The 20,466-nt window shown below is 42.0% G+C and overlaps 1 long non-coding RNA gene across 1 annotated transcript; it reads right to left on the bottom strand.

The window, feature by feature from the left end:
• Nucleotides 1–7,186: 7,186 nt before the first annotated feature.
• LOC112973754 lies at nucleotides 7,187–17,308 on the bottom strand. The gene is made up of 3 exons (XR_003256065.1): nucleotides 17,245–17,308; nucleotides 12,546–12,595; nucleotides 7,187–7,270 (listed from the first exon to the last, which is right to left on the bottom strand). It is a non-coding gene; the product is annotated as an uncharacterized LOC112973754 (long non-coding RNA).
• Nucleotides 17,309–20,466: the final 3,158 nt, after the last annotated feature.

Here is a 20,466-nt window from a genome sequence, read left to right as displayed (position 1 = left end):
TTGCTCGGGTAGAGTGAATTCAGGAGTTCACACCTYGAACCTTAACAGCAGTATAAGTAGTCAACGATACTAGATGAGGTCCCTTCCAACGCTCTTTTAAAGGTTCAGCCTTCCGTGTTCGGATAAGAACCGTGTCTCCTGGCCGAAACGAATGCACCGGGGTGTCCAGAGGTACAGGAGCTCTTTCATTCAAATATCTGTGAAGGGAAGATAAAACACACCCTTAATGATAGTATACAATTTGTTACCCTCTGATTTCCCATTAGGTGCATCTGCTCACTTTTCCCTGTTAAATTATTCACTCGATATGGTTTACCATATAAAATTTCAAAAGGGCTCACTCCCTCTTTAATTCTAGGAGTAATTCGAATTCTCAGCAGTGCCACGGGTAAAACAGCAACCCATTTCATGTGAGTTTCTTGACAGAGTTTGGCAACTTGTCTTTTCAAAGTCTGATTCATTCTTTCTATTTTCCCGCTTGACTGTGGTCTCCAAGGAGTATGCATATCCCATTTGAATTTTAAGAATTTCACAACTTCTTCTACTACTTCAGCTACAAAATGGGGACCATTATTGGAAGATATACCTTCAGGAATCCCAAATCTGGGGATTATTTCCTTTAGTAGGACTCTAACTACTTCCTTTGATCTGTTGGTTCAACACGGGCAAGCTTCTGGCCAACCTGAAAAAGTATCCACCAGTACCAGCAAGTACCTGTATCGGCCACAGCTAGGTAATTCAGAAAAACCAATTTGCTAGTATTCACCAGGAACACGTCCCCTTCTAACTTCTCCTAGAGGAGGTCGTTTTTGTATTTTTGGATTATTTTTACAGCACACCAAACACTCTTTTACAGTAAAATCGGCATATTTTTGCATTTCTGGACCTATAGCATATCTCCTGATGCTAGTTATCATAGCATCTGCTCCCACATGTGTTTCTTGGTGGGTCCTCTTCATTAATTCTCTCACCAATGGAGCAGTCACTGTCGCTTGGCCGCTCTCGGTAATCCACCATCCATCTTCAGACTTTGTGCACTTCAATGATTTGGCTAGTTGATCATCTTTTTCAGAGTATTGGGCGGGTTCCATCAAAATCGTCCTGGTTGGAACTGAAGCACCCGTTATCCCTGTTAGGGCAATTTTCTTTGCAGTTTCATCTGCCTTTCTGTTTCCTTTTATTATCTCCGTTTGTCCCTTTGGATGGGCTTTGCAACGCATAATTGCTGCCTCTTTTGGTTCTAGCACTGCCTGTAACAATCTCAAAATTTCTGGCCCATGTTTAATAGGAGTCCCTTGGGAGGACAGTAAACCTCTCTCCTTCCATGCCGCTCCATGTGCATGAACTACCCCGAATGCATATTTAGAATCTGTATGAATATTGACTTTTTTCCCTTTAGATAGTTCTAGGGCTCGAGTTAAGGCAGTAATTTCTGCTTTCTGGGCAGATGTATTTGGCGGTAAAGCAGATGATTCTACCTCTCCTCGCAGAGTCACCACTGCATATCCGGCCTTCCCTTCTCCCCTTACTGTAAAGCTGCTTCCATCCGTGAACAGTTCCCATTCAGGATTTGTCAGGGGCTCCTCTTTCAGGTCAGGCCGGCTGGAATAAACTTGCTCAATAACCTGCAAACAGTCATGTTCCAGTTCTCCTTCCTGGTTGATCGGGAGCAATGTAGCAGGATTCGAAACGGAAGACACTTTTAAAGAAACATCATCCTGTTCAGTTAAGGCGGCTTGGTATTGAATCAATCTACTTGGTGAAAGCCAGGGATGTCCTTTTTGTTCTAATACCGCTGAAACGGCATGAGGTACGTATACGGTGATAGGTTGTCCTAAGGGCTATTTCCATGCCTCTTTAATCGATAATACTGTTGCACCAGCTGCTCTGAGGCCTGCTGGCCAGCCTTTACTCACATCATCCAGTTGTTTAGACAAGTAGGCCACTGGTCTCTTCCATTCTCCCAAGGTCTGCGTCAAAACTCCTAATGCTACGTGTTGTCGCTCATACACACATAATGAAAAAGGTTTATTCAGATTTGGCAAGCCTAACGCGGGTGCTCTCATTAATTCAGTCTTTATAGTGTCAAAACTTTTACGACATTCAGGGGTCCGTTCTAGGACGTCTCCAGGTCCCTTAATAGCATCATACAATGGTTTAGCAGTCAGACTGAAATTCGGTATCCACAGCTGGCACCATCCGGCCATTCCTAGGAAGCCCCTCAATTCTCATTTTTGAGTTCGGTGGAGCAATTCTACATATGGCTTCTTTTCTTTCCATCCCCAATTTTCTTTTTCCTTGAGATATTTCAAAACCTAGATAAGTTACTGTAAGCTGCACCACCTGAGCCTTTTTCTGGGACATGCGATATCCGGCCAATCCCAAGAAATTCAGCVAGTCTATAGTAGCCATTTTACATTCTTGTTTTGTTTCAGATCCCAATAATATATCATCCACATGCTGCAACAAAGTACCAGAAGGATTCCTACCTTGCCAGTCCTCCAGTTCCTTAGCAAGCACATTACCAAAGAGCGTTGGGCTGCTCTTAAATCCTTGTGGTAGCACAGTCCAGCAAAGTTGAGTTTTCCGACCKGTGGTAGGGCTTTCCCATTCGAAGGCGAATACTTTTTGGCTCTCCTTTTCCAACGGTATGCAGAAGAAAGCATCTTTCAAATCCAACACTGTAAAATAGACATTGTTCTCAGGTATTGATGACAGCAAAGTATATGCATTTGGGACTACCGGGTGGACATCAACAGTTATTCGGTTGATTTCTCTTAAATCTTGTACTAATCAATATTCCTGGGTTCGGCGTTTCTTTACTGGTAAAATAGGGGTATTATATTCAGACTGACATTCTTGCAAAAGTCCATTTTGGACAAAGGTATTTATCAAAGGTTCCAAACCTTGTCTAGCCTCTAACTTAATAGGATATTGTTTTTTTCTTACCAGTTGTGCTCCAGGTTTTAATTCAACTTTTACTGGTGTTGCATTCACCACTCGTCTGGGCTTCCCTGTGGCCCATACGAAGGGTATTACAGCATCCAGGATTTCATGGGGAATTTCTGCCCTTTGCAACTGCTTCTCAGTTCTCAAACATAGCTGGGCTCTCCAAGCCGTTTCCTTTGGCACATGTAATGGTATCAATTTATCAGAAAAGGTTAGCTGAGCCCTTAGTTTACACAACAAATCTCGTCCTAGGAGAGGCAAGGGGCACTCTGGCACATTCTCTACTTCCTCCCTGCTGTTATATACTTTATAAGCTATTTCTATTAATTACGAAATGGACATACCTCCTACCTCATCCACTTTCTGTAGCTTTCGCCTAATGTCTGGTGCTGACTGCCCAATAAAACACGTATTAAACATTTTCCTGTTAGCTTCATCCTCCAGATCCAAATCAGTCCATTTCCTAGCACTTTCACAAAGTCTTTCATAGAATGATGAAGGGTTTTCATCCCCCCTTTGCCTTATTTCATACAACTTAGACACGTTTTTTGGTCTTGGAACCCCATGTTTTATTCCATACAGGATCAACTGTTGATATTGTTTAATCATTGCTTTCCCAGCACTGATATTAGGATCCCATTCTGGTTCTGATTTGGGCATGTGTCTTTCAGGCTCATTATCAGCATTTTGTCGTTCATTTTCCTCCCTAGCCTTTTCCAATATTATACGTTGCTCTTCAGTAGAGAAGAAAGCATTTAGTAAGGCCTGGATATCGCTCCAATTGGGATTATGCGTAAGCATAATTGTTTCTAACAGTTGATACATTTTCTCTGGGTTTTCTTGACAAGACCCTACAAATTGCTTCCAATTTAGCAAATCAGAGGTTGTAAAAGGCACATGCACAAATACCGGCATCCCTTCTGGCCCTATCGCTTGCCGAAGGGGGCCTGTATTACCGGTCGTCGTGCTCTAGTTCTTCCTGCTACCGGGGTTCCAATTTCAGCATCCCTGGCTGATCCCTCATCGCTATTTGATTCTTCTTTTTTACTTGTAGCTACTAACATTTGTACCTCCTCTGGTTCCTCAAACTGTTTAATACAACCTTTCCCAATATCACATGCAGAACAACTTTCTGATCTCCATTTCTTCTGCACCTTATCAGCCAAGACACATATACCATTAGAATCATTATCCATCAGTTTACATTTTTTTCTTGCTTCATAATCATTTCATAAAGTGAAAAACAAATCCACATATGGTACTTCATCCCATTTTTCCAACCTTTTACAAAACAACATTAACTGCAAAATAGTATTATAATTCAAAGTTTCATTTTCAGGCCATTTTTCTTCTTCATCTAATTTATACATAGGCCACCACTGATGACAATACCATTTCAATTTTATTTTTGTTAAGGGATCCCCACCAAATTTTTTCCAATTTTCCAGGATGCATCCTAAGGGAGAACAAGGGGGTATCTCAGTGGAGGAGGAAACCGACCCCATGGGATAATTATTCCAGAATTCCTTAACCAAGACTTCGTACACTCGGACATTTAGGAAGAGAGATCCCCTGCTTCTTCCTCCGCATCTACGTGTCGAAGCCAATGCTACTACTGCGGTCCTTCAATGGAACGACTTATGTAGAGCTACCAAAACAGAAACATATTCTCCTACTCACCGATCTCCCCTTTGTTCTCTCTATTGGCCTATATCTCTCTTTCAGCGTTGCACCACTGTGTCGCTCACTGTCCAGCCGTGGAGCCGGAGCCACCGGAGTCCCCCATCAAAAGGTCGGCGCACGCTGGAGTCCACGCAGCACTTGGGCTCCTCGGCAAGCACAGCGAGTCGAGCCGGGCAAGGCTTGTCCCACCTGGGTCACCAGAAAATGTTGTCCCAAATCAGGGATTCCTTACCCGGTGTGCAACCAGGCAATCCACACACAGAGTCAAAATACTGTTTTATTTCAAGATCGCGCAAAGTCGGGGGCGAGGGGGGTAAATCCCCAAAGCCAGCACGCCAGGGACTTCTTTATCCTTCTCTTTGCACTGCTTTTCTCAGCCGAGAGCTGCCTCTTGCTCTGCCCCTRTTCCATGACTGGTTGGATTAGCTGCATCTTGCTGACACTGCACTTCTCATGCATGCCCCGTGGGGAAGGGGCTCCCCACAATTAGGGGTCTGCAACCTCGTGGGGGTGATTTYTAGCMTYRTAATGATATTAGAATGAAGGAAGTTCACTCTCGGTTACAGCTRGYTGTTGTGTTTTTGCTGACTGATTAGATATATACAGGTTCCCAGGATGTTCCTAACKTGAAGGACGAACACGGGCGCTAACCCTGATGAGGAGTTCCTCCCCTCTTCACTCTTGGCAGCTTCAAAGATAGGTGCTCCGGTCCTAAATCTTAACCACTGAAATTCCTTCGGAAGTGAAATCCGCAAGTCCAGTTAATAATTCAGATAACAACTAGAAATGACCAGTTTCCAGCCTTCCTCTTCTACACAGTTATGACTTACTGCTCCACATGGAACAGAGCCCACCTGCATCTCCACTGCTACGGGAGGTTGAGACTCTTGAGGCTCTCCTATCTCTCGCTTATCTCCTCCTGTAATTCCTTTACCCGGTGACACAACTCGCCCCCAACAGCACACCTTCTGCAGAAAAGCTGGTTGTCAGCCCCAGCACTCCCTGCAGCCCGAGACCTGCAGGGCCACGTCTGCTGTCAAAAGGTCCGTCTGGGTGGAAGCCCCTGACACGGCAGAGGCAGCGACTCCAGTGGTTCCTGGGGAACGCGCTCTGCAGCGCCTCATAGCCATATCTAAGGAACTGTACAAAACTGTGACAGGGGACACAGGCCCCTTCTTTACACCCTGCTGCCCAAACTGCTGCCTCTGGGAGCTGAGCTCTGGGCCTGGCTCTTATATAGCCTCTCCCTAGCGCTGACTAACAGGGTGCTTGACCCACCCGAAACAAGGGTCATCTGGAACAAAAGCCCCAACTCCCTCTGGTCAGGGGCAGCCAGCAAAGCTCCTCAGCAGCAGCGACGCCTAGCTAGAGCTTCCCCAGGAGAAGTTCAGGCCTCCTGTAGCTGTCCTTGCCTCGCTCTCCTTGCCTGTCGGCAGCAAGCGTCTTCCAGCCCTCAGAGGGGCCCCAGAAAGCCCCCACGACTTCCAGCAAGGGTCTCGGAAGTTCTAGGCAGAGCCCAGACGCTGCTGCGTCTGTTCGCTGTCCTTATGTCAGGTTTACCTAAGTCTATTTTAAACAGGAGCTCAAATGAAAATGACAGCTTTTGTTCTAGCATGGAAAAATTAAGTTTTGTACTAAAGAAACAAGAAAGAAAATTTCCTAAAGAGAAAAACAATTCAACTGGACAAAACCGAATCATTGCTGAAGTGCCCCATTAAACTGGGGAGACGGTAAAGGGAGGGACTCCAGCAGTATAAACCTCTTACCCTCGCTGCTGCCTTATTTCTCTCTGCTGTTATTTCTGCTTATTATTTCTCCGGCTGTTGTTTAAAGATGCAACCCTCGGATCTTTCAGCTGTCTTTCTGAACTCCCTTTTTGAGATTCTTGGTTCTTTTAGCTAATAGAAACGTTGGCCTCCCCTGCGTACGGGTTGATATCTTGGTAATTTCCGTCTCCCCTCTGCGGATTCTGTCTCTCATCCACAGAATGCCTTTGCATTTACATTTCTATCTATCCTTAATTAAAATCATAGCTCCCAGCTTGCTTTCAGTTTTTCATAGGGACTTCAGCTGCTGTATTAATAATACAGACTTGTTACGGGGTGGTAGGGGTTGTCCAAGGATTGGAGCCAGCTCATGCAGCATGCTGATCTCCTTAGCTTTCCTCCGCAATAAATGAGATTCCCATGAAGGGGCTGGACCCAGAGCGTCTAAGATCCTACACTGAATTTCCCTCTAGAGGAACCTGTCTCTCTGTTGATTGTCAGGGCAATGTAGGGAGAGATCTGGCTCGTGTAGCCATCTAGCCTAATTCACTAAAATAATTGAATGATATAAACACTCCCTTATCAAATTGTTTTCCCTAAAATACTCCTTACTCCCCTTCCCGCCAGCCTTTTGATGATACAGATTAATTATTTATGTTGGGTAAGGAGGGAGAAAGACTGGCTTCATAGTTATGCTCAAAAGTTTCTTGTTTGCTGGTGAGAAAAACATTATATACAAATAAAATTCAAGTGATATTCTCTTACCTGGCCAGCAGTTTCATGGATAGCAGCATATTCAATGTATTGCTCAGTTACAGAGCTCAACTCACCTCCTGTTGCACCACTTATCAGGTAGACAGTAAACGGTACTGCTGTAGGATGCAAAGTTCAAAGTGAGGACAAGAATCATAAGGCTATTAAATTACCAAAAAAAAAAAAAAAATCAAAGTGAGAAGGGAAGCATAAAGGAGCAGCAAAAAACGGTCTCAGTGCCATTATTTGTGGCTGTATCGTATTTCATCGTGCCCCCACACTTCACTTCCGTTGGTCCCTCTTTCCAGAAACACCTTTTGCAAGACTATTATGGCAGGAAACGTCCAGCCTGTTGGCCACGGTGGCCGTAGCGGTAGCACTTCCCTAACCCAAACGGAAGAGCTTTGTAGCTTCTAAACTTGAGTCTTTAAGTCCCCGGTTGCAAAACATGCCCATAAGCTGCTGTACCTAGATATCCACTGGGCCAGGAGTCCGAAGCCTTTTTCAGTGTGCTCCCTGGGCTGGGTTTGAAAGTATCAGGGATCACTATATTGGTAGAAAGGGATTAACTGGTTTTTGATGGTGGTGAAGAGCTCTTAAAACAAATGTGCACTACTTTGGGGYATAGACAGGTAAAAGGATACTAATAGTGGGGGGTTAACAAATGTGTACTACTTTGGGGTATAGACAGGTAAAAGCATACTAATAGTGGGGGGGTTTTTTTTAGAGATTTCGTGGAGATGGATTACTGATTTTATGTGACCTAGCAAACAGGATGACACGTCAGCAGTACTCTATTACAGAGGAGCTGGACACTGAACAAGCAGTCAAGAAATTAAAATTTCCAGGCCGTTTTGACTTCTCAGAAAGGGAAGGATTCTGCCAGCTAAGCCATCTAAAAGTAAAAGAATAAATGGTTGTGTTCTGAAATCTGGAAGCATGGATAAAAGCAAGCTAACATGTTAACTATCCTTTGAGCTAGCAAACCATTTGCTCAGATCTCTTGAACAAGATGTCATGAAGCTTCTGTGTTGTCAGCTGATAAAATGAGAGTCAAAGCCTAGAGCTGTAGATGTGAGTTCAGATTTGTATCTTTGATATCTACTGGATCTTCAGAAAAATACCACTTGTGGTCTATATAGGCAAAAACAATCTAGGAAATTGAACCTGATTCAGAACTTAATGCTTTGGTATTAAGGATCGTGCTCCTTGTATCTTTAGAACGATGTTCTTGTTGTAATTTGTAATGAGGATACTGACATTAATGTCACGTTAACCACAGTGGCAAGTCATAGTGATACACACGAGTCATATGAGTAATACGGCAAACTCCAGAATTATGAGGACTTTCTTGAGTAGACCTGAAAGCTCAGTCTTAGACTAGTGAGTGATGAACAAAAGTCATGACCTGATCTTACTCTGAGAGGGGATCAGATAAAGCAAGGAGGCAGGTAACTTTTTTGAATAACAGATGTGTAACTGAAAATCTGAAGTGGAAAAAGCCAGCTGAAGTGCTGTAAACCAAAAAGGGATTGCCGGAGCTGTTCAAAGAGCAGCGCTTCCCTTTGCTATGTCTACACGTTTCTCTGTCTAAGGTGAGCTGACCTTTCCTTCACCATCAGGACAGAAAGGATATGGTATGTTATTTCCAGGTTTCTTACAAGCTGTGGGGCCTAAGGTCAAACAGCAGCTGAACACGAGCCAGAGAACTTGTGAGTACCTTAGCGCAAAGCTTTTTAGAAAGGATGTAACCATTTGAACAGAAAAACAGGTCTAGAAAAACACTTGTAGAACTTACTGGTTAGCTGGCAGAAGCCTGAGGAGACAAAGAAGTCTTCAAATATGAAGAAGGATGCTGCAAAGAAGTAGGAAAAGCTGGTCTCCAAAGGTGTATTTTCAGCCACCTGATTTTTGATAATTTAATGCCTGCCAGTTTGGATTGACACAACAAATAATTATTGGTCTTTAACAGAAAAAAGGTTGTCAATAATTAATGATAGAAAAGCCTGGAAATTTTGTCGTCCTGATAAGTATTTCTTGCAAATTTCCAAAACAAAAACAAAATGAATCTTTTGACTCATCTGTTTTACTGTGAAGTACAGCTTGTGGTCTAAACAGATTAGACGAATGTTCTGTTGCAAGTAATCTGCATCCTGTAGAAAGGGATATCAGACTATAGAGACTAATGCAAAAGAAGAGAAACATGAATTTAACTGAAATCAAACATTTATTCACGAGCAAGTGGTTCAAAAAAGCTTAGTGTCTTGTTCTCTACCACGCACTTCTTTGTACGCTTGAAAGAGAAAATCAACTTTTCTATCATCTATTGTAATAAAAGAATCTTTGATACAATAATATAGGGATGAACACCAATGCAGACAGCAGACAACTGATTTAAAACAGATGTGAAATTCCCTCTATGCAGAAAATTATAGGCACTGGTGATGACATTAGATGCATATGACTAATCACAGTTAATGCTTGCTGTTGCCAATTAGCCTTATTAGCACAAGCAATTTGAGCACAGGATGACATTACTTTAATTACTGTAAGCAGCTTGTTCATTTATTGAGTAGTGTGCATTGAGAAAAAGGTTACTCTATCTGCAAATTAATCATAACCCTCTTTATTATTAGAAATTCAGGAAAACTGAGGAAAAAAGACTTTAACATGCGAAGAGAAAAATTTGGGTGATGAAAGTCTGACAGTAATTTTAGTATTTTACTACTTTTTTTTTTTTTTCTAAAGTGAACAAAAGCTATTGTATGCTTTCTGTCTGAAAGCTGTATGTGAGTGAGACGAAATTACTACCATTAGAGTTAAGGCAAGACATTATGACCATTAGGTGGTAGCAATGTAAAAAAATCCTGTGAAGATGTACAGCACAAATAAGACGTCTAGAGAGGAGGGGGGGGGTGGAAAAAAGGGCAGAACAAGAAACCCAGAACTTATTTTCTACTGTCCTATGATATAAAGATGTTTATGGATCTATGGCACAGGTATCGATTTCTCGTATGAACCTGCATATGAGAATACAATCTTCAAAGATGGAATATGCATAACTTCATGACCGAAACACAAAAACAGTCATCGTGCAACTATATTTAGTCAGAAACACAACGGCAAATGAAACAGACCCGCGGCAATTTGCTTATTTCATTTGCACCATCACACTGACTCACAAAAATATTGCTGCAGAAATGTCAAAATCATTTTGATGTTTTGGAAACATGGAAAAAAAATAAGGGTGTTTTTTTTCCTTGTGGATTTCTCCTATCTCTCTATTATACACCAGAAATTGTTAGTTCTTCATTCCAAAGATAAAACTTACTTTTCCTGTATTTTAAGTCTGTAGATGATTTGAGCTTCAATGAAGAACCTTATTCTGTGTTTTACAGTCTCTATCTACAGTTTTGCTTGTACACCTTCTGTTGCACATGCCTTTTTGCACAAGGTACCTAATATTCCAAACTGAATTTCGAGGGGACCCGTTAAAGAAAGACAGAGTCCTTGGTGGCTCTGCGTTTTCATCGCTCTTCTCACTCGTTCCTGCACAGCCCCTGCAGAAGCAGTCCCGGCAGAGGAAGCAACCAGGCTGCGGTTCCCACGGCAGGGCTACGTCCCGTAACCAGCTGTGGACTATGCTACATGCAGGCTGTCAGGGCATCTAAATCCCCCGCCGTGAGATTAAAAAAAAGTTAGTAAAGGCTGGCAAAGCTGATAAAGCTGGATTACTCTTGTACAACCCCAGCTAAGGGCCGCGCTGCACGGTCTCCTTTTGCCTGTCAGCTGCTTCTTGAGGTCTCCTTCTTGTCAAGGTTTGCGTTACCTGAGCTTTTCAGGCCACTAAGTGACTGTAATACTAAACGAATTTAGGAAGCACAATGTGGGGAAAGGAAGGTGGGTGCCTTATGCCTTGGTTTCCCCATYGTCACGTCCAGAAACCTCCTAAGAACGGTCCTTAAAATGAAAGCACGCGCTCAAGTTATATCACTGCTTTGCACTGCATCAGCCTGTCTTTCAGTCACAAAAATAACATCTGCACTTCTGCTGGCAAAACCAATTTTCCCCAGAATAGTTTGTTTCCTTAGTGTAGGTGGGTTTTCTTTTAACTGGGATGAAGCTTTGACCATGTCCACTCAAGCAGCACTCTGCTGCTGGAACACGCCGAGCGTCTACGCTGGCACCCCTTGTCCTGGCCATTGCCGTGGAGAGGCTGGGCCTCAGCCTACGGGTCTGGCCTTCAAGCCTGCCTTAGGTGACAGAGTCATCAGTGGTAGGATATGGATTGCTTAAACTAAAGCTGGAATGGTATATATGTATATATTTTTTAGTTTAGCTTAGCTGAAAAATAACTGGTCTCCTTTCTCCATAACCTTAATATCCCTTTCCAGATATAATCTGATTCAAGTAGAAGTCTCCAGCTCACATGAACCCGTTCATTCACTTTGAAATAYGTCTTACTTCCATATGGTATTTCCTTGAAAAACATCCAACCCTTAACTCAATTCTAGCTTTATGTCCATTTTCAACGGTAAGATGCACCACTGTAAATCACATTCAAATAAGTTCAGCATTCAAAGGTAATAAAGAGTTACAGGTAGCTAGAGAGAGTCTCTGTACTTCCCAAATGCCGCATGTAGCAATAGCTGAAACTACGGAAAATGAACACAGAGTCTAAGGAATCAAACTTACATTGCTGAAAAGAAAACACAGGTTTTAAAGGGTACAACATTCATAGCAAGCAATTTAAAGTATCCCCAGGAAATGAATCAACAGAAGAATATATACAGCAAGCACATTGCCTCCAGTGCTGCCCAAAAATAAGCACAAGAAAATAATTTTATAAGTGCTCAAATGAACGTTCAGCTTTGTGAGGTGCTGGATCTCAGATCCCATCCTGTCAATCATCTACACGGGCTCCAGTTCCTCCCCGGCACGTTAGGAAATACTTTTTTCCCCTCCTTTCTGGAACAGTGATTGCTTGTGGCAGACTGCCACAACTCATTACCAGGAAGAGCACATTTCTCTCATTTCTGTGCTCAAGACCACACTGTGGACATCTCTAGCAATATGTAGCAATGTGCTAAAGGGCAGAGGTACATATACAGTGATGTTCCAGGGGAAATCTTAGGATTTCAAAAAGTGATAGCATCTGGCAGCTTCAGTCTGGCTTGTCAGGTGCTTGCTGGGTTTTTTTGTTGTTTTTTTTAAGCTAAGGTCACAATTTGAAGGTTTCTTTCTTCTGGGGCACACTGTGCAATATTACTTGGAAGGCTATAGCGCTTGTCAAAGACTGGGATCATAGCATCTCTCTAAGAGGACAGCATTAAAATGGCTTTGAGACAAGGGTGAGGTTGAAGAGAAAATGCGGAAACTGCTGTATCTCCCTACCTTCAGAGAGTTACTTCTGTTCTTCACGAGTTCCTTGCATAAGCTCGTACCTACAAAAATAAAAAGAATACCGTGGTTTAAACACGATACTGCGTTTGCATCCTGAAAGAAACAAAAATACAATGCATATTTAGCCAATGATACTCCTATATTAGCAAACCCTGATGGGCAGTAAGTTTTCCATTGCTGCTATTTGTTGGGGGTTTTTTAAGAAGTGACGGCTGATCTCGTTCTGGGCTCTCCACCTTTCTGCTGGGCCGCGGGGATTCTTGCAGAGAAAAGTGGACTTTGTCAACGTTCTGCGAGGAACGAAGACCAGAGGGGAGTGAAGCAGCACTTCAGTACTGCAAAAGCCATTTTTTTAAAAGGCTCTCTGCTGAGAATAACACTAGAGAAAGGTGGAGCAGCACATTTGTTTCAACAAATGTTCTTCACTGACTGCGAACGTCTCAGAGAGATGAAACACAGCGTGGCGCAATAGCTCTGACCGGCTAAAACTGTCCGAGTCATCTGAGAAGTATTCTCCCCCGCTCCCCGTTCTTGTCGTGGCATACCACTATTCAGAATAATCTCACTTACAGAGGGATTTACGGCATTTTAATGATCTGTGAGGACGCAATACCGTGCATGAGGAAACCTGTAAATCTGTGGTCCCTAATTTACCATATCCATAATCCCATGATGCTGTCGGCTGTGCTGCTGTACTCAGGTTGGTGACTGGGTCCTTCCCCCGCGCTAATCGAAAATTTGGATTTAGACATCTCTGCCTCCTAAGTGTGGGCAACAGGCTCAACTGCTGCTAGTCCTGTCCTCATCCCGTAACTACTTGATATGCTCCTGGGGTACATCTGAGTTTTGTTATATTGCATTTGCACAGGCTCTAAAGCTCTGTCAAAGGCAGCATTCACAGCGTCATCTCTGGATTTAGACCGACGGAAAGAAATACTGTAGAAAAATAGAATTGTTTCCTGTGTTCGTTCCGTGATCTGACRTACTATTTTGGCTGACTACAGTAGTCAGCAGCACGTTAGTCAATACTGACCATATGGAAATCTTATTTCTATAACAGATGCGTTTCCTGATGCTGAACTACCCACCATGCTCACATCAGAGAGTCACAAATGCTTTTTCCTCTATCGCACCTAGTCATATTGCTCACGAAACAGATGAGGTGCATTCGGCATAATTACATTTCCTAAATACTGCCATTTCTTATATTTCCTTAGTGCTGATCTTTCCATCGTCTTCTACTACCTTCTATTTTATTAATACAATTTTCTTTGACTAAATTCTGAAAGCAAAAATCTGAATAAGCTTGTAAGCTTTAGAACATTCTGAAATATGATCTCTTGAACCAGTTGTCATGCCAAGCAGCAGGAATACCTGCAAAATGCAGAGCAAAACAAAAATGCATAACTCCCAGCATCAAAATGTTGTGAAAAACAGAGCTTAACTTCAAAGTGTGTTCAGAAGGACTGAGTAATTCTGAGCCCACAACTGAAATATTCTCTTACTTCTCTGTATCAAACTATTTGCAAGTCTGCTAGCTCACAACAGAGTGCCTGTTCACAGATATCAAAAAGGTATCACTGCTAGCACATTTGGGTACATACCTACAACCCAAACTATGTTCCTGAGCATCTCAAGCTACTGTCACCCAGCAGTTGATTCCACCTAGGCTACATCTCCACTGACTTTTAATGCAGGGCTGTCAATTAGCAGAATCCCATACAGGTCTATGATGGGACTGTGTTTTTAGCGTGTTCCTAAGTGATCTCGAAAATGTTGAGCGTGGAAACGCGATGACGTTTGCCTGCCAGTCTGAATTAGGGAAGCAAAAACGAAAGTTATGCGCAGGGAATTCCCAAATGATTTCACAATACTGAATAAAGGCGTACAGTAACATGGCATATTGAATTGTATCTATCAATTATATCTATTTTGATAATTTCAAAGTAAAGGGGTTGGGATTAAAACAGCCAACAATATATATAGAGAATCTAATCGTAAGCTTTAACCATGGTAATGTCCTGAGGAAAAAGAACTTGGAATTACTTGTGTAGTTTTTTAAACATATTAACTTTATGATGAGGGGGTAATCAGAAAAGCCAGAAAAAATTTAGGAATTACTAGAAACAAAGTAAGAAGCTTAATTCCATCTGAATCCATCACGCACTTTCATCCTGAATCCTGTGTGTAGTTCTGCTCCCCCCCAAACACAGAAAGAGAGGAGAACAATAAAAGGTGCCAAGAACAACAGCAGGGATGACTGAAGGTACAAAATAGCCTCTGCAAAAGATAAGGTGAAATAGAATTGGAGTCTTCTGCATTGAAGAACAGTGACTGAGAACATGATAAAGATATATAAAATCATGAATAGAAAAACGATCACTGTTTTCCACACAATAAGCAGCACAGGGCATTGAACTAAATTATCAAGCCACAAACTTAAGAAAAGGGACTGCAAAACTGAACGTGGAACTACAGGTTACAGCGGAGCAGTAAGCTTCGACAGGTTCAAAAGTGATTCAGTAAATTAACAACAGAGAATAGAAGCATCAGGCCTATTAAATAGCTAGATACACCCCCCGCGCAGGAAGTCCCCGTGCCATAGACTGTTGCAAATGGGGGGATAAGCGGAGCGCTACCGCTGTGCTTGTCCTTTTTTCTTTCCCCGGCCATCTCTTACTGTCCCTCTGGGTCAGATCAGCAACAGGCGAATAGACGCCTGCCTGAAAGATTAAGCTCTGGACCAAATCCGTACTGCTGGAGGTATGAAAATGTAAAACGTTTCTCATTCATGTAAACAGAGCTGTGTATTAATCACGGAACTACTGGCATCAAAGAAGACATTTTAAAGTACAAATGGAAATTTCCTATCAGCAAGTATTAGATTTATTAGATGAGATATTAATAGCACTCCAGCTGCGCCTCCAGCTAAGGGGAATAAGTCCCAAAGCAATCTGCCTGATCGTTACCGTGTTTTCATATAGTACATGTCTACTGGGATAAACACGGTTTTGAAAGTGGAGATCGACTCGGGAGTCACCTAATTCATTACTGAGATACGGCCCTTTGGTGTCAGTGAGTTGCTTTCGCCAACTACAACTGAAGAAATATTTTAGTTTTATAGTTAGAGCTTGCTAACACATCGCGCCCTTGCCTTACCCTTGAGTTCAGTAACTACGGAGGCTAAACCATACCATCGTGATAGTGTTAGCCATGCCAAAACCTGGACAAAACCGCCATAAAAGCTATACTTAAAAACACTGGGGTTTTTTTATCCTGAAGAAAGTTTTCCCATGCTTTATATTCTCTCTGAGATTCTAAATACTGGTTAGATTTTGGAATAAATAATACAGTCTACTTCTTCATAATACAGCTCTGCTTTGTAGCAATGCCCACAGCAAGAGACATTTTTTTTCTCCAGTTCGCAAGTGCTGTATTAGAACAAGGCTTATACAAGGTCGATCTTCACACAACAACCGTTTCTTGCATTTCTCAATGCATGTTCTCTTTAACCTGCAAATACATGTTTATTTCTATTCTTTACTCTTCCCTGTTAAAAGTACTGTTTAAATTTTGATCAGTGTGATGTAATCTCCGTAGAAGTGTTACATATTGATTTTCGGTTTGACTGAAGCATTTCTTCATTACKCTGATATGATAAATTGCTGAACCGTATTACAGAGAGTACCCTGACCCTCTGATAAAATTAATATTTACATAGGTCATAGGAATAGCTATAGTGAGGTTAGATTATAGTTCACGAAGAGGAACCCACAAAGCTGTAGAAGGAATTTCTGTAGATTTTATTTAAGCACTCTATCCCTTTTTCATGAAACTAGGTTTCTGGAGAGTAGGACGCATTTTTGAGAGGCTAAGGACTGGACAGGAGGCCTAGTTCCTTGACACCCATCCTAAATTCAGCACGTCAAAAATTTCAACATTCCTGACAGATTAAATTATTGGTCCTCTTTTTAGTGTTGCATTTGCATACAACATGTAACTTTGTGTAAGCGACATTAAAAGACCCCTAATCCTTTAAGACATRCCTACAAAATAATAGAAAAACTTCAGCTACAGCTGTGACCGAGAAGCAAATACGCTATCAAGAAGAGGTATAAGAGCAGATGACAGTTAGACAAGAAGGCAGCATAGGTCGGATTCTGATTTGCGCTCTGAAAGTGCTGCAATCAGCTGAGGAAAATGGAAGGAAGGACGGAAGCCGTTCGTGTCATCTTGAAGTCAGGCGCGGTGCTCTGCTAGTTTCTGACAATCTCTTAAAAAACAGCGAGTACCAACAGCATCCACATTCCTTTCTGAAGCTGTGCTTTATCTGAGCCCAACGTACTGTAATTGTATCCTTAAGCCAGATGATGGAAGTACACTTATTCTATTAACTATTCCGAGAGCAACATATTTGTAGCTATATATATATACACACATATATACATATGTGTGTATATGCATATCTATGTACATATACATGTATATGTATATACTATACTTTTGTGTGTGTGTGTGTGTGTGTGTATGTATACGTGTGTGTATATATGTATATACACATACACACACATATAGCTATATACTGACAGGTAAGAGACATAACCTAGTTAGCAATTTAACGGAATCTGAATGGAGTTAGCCGGGTCCTTTGGTCTCTAAGCAATGAAATGCAAAGGTATGGGAACATTACCTGGTCCTGCGGAGATGAGGCTTAGGGCCATTTTGACACCAAATATGAGAACAGCTGTCTTGGTTCTGAGTGCATAAGGTCTAGGAAAGAAAGAAACTGGGTTAATCTCCTGACTCACATAGAAACATGACACAGCTTTTAGAAGGCATTTTCTCCACCAGAGAAAAATACCGTATGTGAGAATTAGCCATAAAGTTCTGGGTCTTCTGCACTTTGCTAAAAAGATTAATTATAAATGTTAATGAAAAGGTGTAGCAGCAACTAGGTTGCTAAGCATCCCAGAACTGTCCGAGGGGCAGAATTACCTGAAAATCAGATTTACATCACGTAGGGTCTCCATTTGGAGGAAAGGTTGTCACCAGATTTGCAAAAAAGTCAGGGCTGTAGGAGGAATAAACACCAACTAGGCATCAATAGAGAGCAAGTGAGAGGAAATCATCACTAGCTGATAGGCAACCACTCATCATGAGATACAACACATAACCCAGGATCAGAGACACAAATATTTTCTCTAATCACGTGAACCACCCAACAGACATACCATAAGATGGACAGTATCGAGGCTGCAATGATGGCACTTCCGGACATTCACGTGAACAGATCTGCGATAGTGACGATGGCTTTACTCAGGGCAAAAATAAAAGGTTTGGTGTAAAGGCAACAACGAGGGAAAATCTCCGGCCCAGGTGATTAGTCGGAGGGAACTTTTAATGGCCGTATTCAGGGCATGCGGAGAGGCAAATCGTCCTACCTAACTAGCACTGCTAGAGCAAAAGCTTGACTGCTTGCTAGAGGATGGACGAGCATATGGCAGATGCTTAAAAGACGACGCTCGTACGGTTGCGTGCTTGAATGAGCTGATCTGTGTGCTCGCACTCATCAGCATCTTGTAATACTTATTAGGTGAAAACGCTATGGATTTTTGTGTCAGGTTCAAATGCCAGCATGAGTAATTACAGTTTATCCTGACTCCCCTGTGCAGTTTCTACTCAGATACAGTTGTCTGTGTTCCAATAAAGATACATTATGATCTGATATGCTTTCGTGCATGTGCTGCTTCAAACTGAATTTCATGGCTGAAAAAGCAACACCACTGAATGCAATTTATAACATATGAATATGCGAGGAGCTGTACTTCGAACTGAATCCCTGACTGATTTTACTTCTTAAAAAATCTCTGTGGGGCAGGAATAAATGACTGGGGAAGGTGGGGAAGAATAGGAGATTCTCATGATGGCTTTCCTTCCAAAGCCGTCTGGTTGACCCCTACTATCGTGGGAACTAAACTAAGTTAAAAATACAATAAAGACAAGGCACTTCAGTCGTGCTGTCACTTAAACATTCTGACATTTATGGAAGGAGCAGCAAGCATGTGCTTTTGCTTAGGTCTGGCCGTAACGGTTTAAGCTCACAATTGCTTGACATTTGTTCCACCTTGGAAACTTACTGGATAACCAGGTGAACTCGGACAAGGTAAGAGCTGACTCATTTTTCTTCTTATCCTGAAGAAACCCCTCAAACCCTGTAGCTCAGAGTATCATATAAGTATAGACTAGAATGACATGGAACAATCCAAACAATCCAAAACCAGAAGAATGACCTTTTTTAGAGAGTGAACTAACCAGAAGATAATTATAGCTAATGTTAAAACAGTGTTCAGTTGCAAGGAGTTCATACATAACCATTTGAGGTCATACATAACCATTTGAGAAGCAAATAGTTATTGCCACTAATAGCATTTCTCCAAATTCATAACCAAACAACACAAAAGCAAAAATTTTAAAATATCTTTCTGTGTAAATGCTCCAGTTGTTCTGACTGCGGTTTTATACCAGGAATTTAGCCTGGTGCCATTTATTCTCAAAAGGCCTTTTTTACATCATAATTCTAGTAAGCACAGATTCCAGTCCTGCAATTCTGTAGTGAAAAGCTATAATAGCTATTACACAGAAACGAATATTTAACTTTTCTCATCCTCGATTCTATTATTTTCTTTGCCCATACATTTCTTGGAAAAAAAAAAAAGAATAAATTCACACTGGAATGTCAACCTTTTTCCCTATAACAGAAGACTATTGGTGGTATTTTTTGAAATAAATAGTAGCATTAAGCAAAATACTTTGTATGTGAGAGCTGGGAGGGGAAGGGTTCTATGAAACCTCAAACAGATAAAAAGAATGCGTAGGCTGCAAATATTTGATATAAAAAAAATACTACTGTGATTATACTTTGCTGAGACAACACCAGCTACGGAATACCATAACGACAAGAGGTAGCACAAAAAGTTTTAGAAGTTTTTAGCTTTCAGATCACTACTAAATAATTGCACCAATCGTATCACCCCAAATTGGAAGCAGGGATTTATGGCCGTTTCTCAGCGGTTCGGTGACGGGAGTCTTGCGCCCCGAGCCCACCTGAGGAAGGGTAAACGGTGAGGGGAACCTGCGCCAAGCACAGGTGGCGGMGGCTACGGAGAGAGCAGGTCTAAAGGAGAACGGCGGGAGCGCAGCAGAGGCGACAACAAATTGGGGGCCAGACTACCGGCCTTCTGCTCTTCCAGTTGTAGAACGCTGCTGTCTTGTAAACCTACATTAATATGGATTTCACTGGACATGACCATTCGACCAACTGTAAGCAGGTATATACATGGTTCTTTTTTATTCCTTAATACAAACCATATCATTTTACTAGTGTTACAAGTTAAACTGTATGGAGTGGCTTCCTAATTAGGGATGGATATGTGTCGAAGTGTTTTTTTTTTTTTCTTTTTTTAACCTGATCCCAACCTGCTATAGAACCACAAAGAATAGGCATCACGAATTTATGAAGACTGAGTGTTACAGCCAAACGGATACAGAAGAGGTTAATTAGAATTTACAGGCAATCAAATAACATAGTAAGGTATCCAAATACAGAGTTAGAGTCCTAAATTTAGGCATGCATGGTTTTTAATTTTTAAAAAAATTAAAGTGCTGCTTAATAAGGGAGCTTAGCGGTTAACATCTCAACATACGCCTGCTAATATTTTCATGCCAAGTTCACCAGTATGGCAGTGTTTATTGAGAAGGAGCTGAGGTGCGACTGGGACTATCRTTCCACGGACAGGATCGCGTCCCATTGCCCCCTCCTGTGCCCTGCAGTGTATTTTAATACAGACTGAAGCCACCTCCTGCTCCATTCCTTCAAGCTCCACGAGCGGTTTCACTGGAGGGGTCGGCTGGG

The sequence above is a fragment of the Apteryx rowi genome, unplaced genomic scaffold (assembly GCF_003343035.1).
Source record: "Apteryx rowi isolate R43461 unplaced genomic scaffold, aptRow1 scaffold_566, whole genome shotgun sequence".
Classification (NCBI taxonomy): domain Eukaryota; kingdom Metazoa; phylum Chordata; class Aves; order Apterygiformes; family Apterygidae; genus Apteryx; species Apteryx rowi.
This window is presented reverse-complemented; position numbering and strand designations above follow the sequence as displayed.